Source organism: Aplysia californica, unplaced genomic scaffold, assembly GCF_000002075.1.
Source record: "Aplysia californica isolate F4 #8 unplaced genomic scaffold, AplCal3.0 scaffold00043, whole genome shotgun sequence".
Taxonomy (NCBI): Eukaryota; Metazoa; Mollusca; class Gastropoda; order Aplysiida; family Aplysiidae; genus Aplysia; species Aplysia californica.
The window spans coordinates 776,250-777,380 of NW_004797313.1; positions in this window are offsets into that span (position 1 = coordinate 776,250).

Sequence of the window (1,131 nt, forward strand, 5' to 3'; positions counted from 1 at the left end):
AAAAAAAAAAAAAAAAAAAAAAACTTGATTGAAAATAATCAGAAGGGTAAAAGAAAGCGAGAAAATAGTAACGACTAACGTGGCGTCATCTGATCATCGGCATTCGTATGTAGGCATATACACATGTACATGTAGTAGTTTAGTAAATAATATGAGTGCGCCAAGGGGTGGATGTCAACAGAGAAGTCCAAACGGGAAATCAGGCTTACTCTGCTCACCTCTCTAGCCTCAACAGCACAAAGTCTGCTTCAACTATCAAGGCACCCCGGAAATAGCAGTTCACATGAGAGTAACAAACATACAAAAGAAGTAGAGGGAAAATGATGATAGTAAGGATGAGGAAAGAAAAAGCAGCAGTTCCCCTTATTATGTTGTTGTGCATAAGAACATGTTAATATCCCCCTTTGGAAATGGCCTAAAGACAACTTCAGTCAGTAGCACTGCCCTGGAGGGGGCCACACACGTGTATATATTTATAATAAAGGTCTAATTACTTATTGGTCTGTGCGTAGAATATCGAGTGTCTGAATTTAAAACAGTCAGGTTGATTCGAGAATTAATGCGAATAAAATGTTTTACATAAGTTTAATTAATAACATGGTTGACAACTAGTGAATAACATGATTTACATACGCTCAATTACTCTTCTGACTGAGATCTCTCCTTCATTGCGGAAACACTTTCTCTATTGATATATTATTAAAGAAAGGGCAAACGCTTTCTCACTAAAAACAATTTTTTTGTTTGTCTTTGAGTCTCTTTCCCACTTTTCTTTAAGTCTTCCTCAGCAAAACTACATGCATCAGCATGTTTTCTCTCTATTTTAATAATATACAACAATTACAGCTGTGAATTGTTGTCCCAAATAAGACATACTGGTTACAGTCATCACCTGCCATCCCCATCCACCCCTTCCCCTCTTAAAGATGGCTCCTACTCACTCACACGCAGGTAAGTATTAACACACATAATGACAAAAATGTATTTGCACAAGTACACTTTATGCGTCCACCCAGGACCGTACAAAAAAACCTCCTTAGCGTACACACAAGCATGTCCACTCGTTGACACAAGCATGCGATCTCTCTCTCTCTCTCTCTCTCTCTCTCTCTCTCTCTCTCTCTCTCTCTG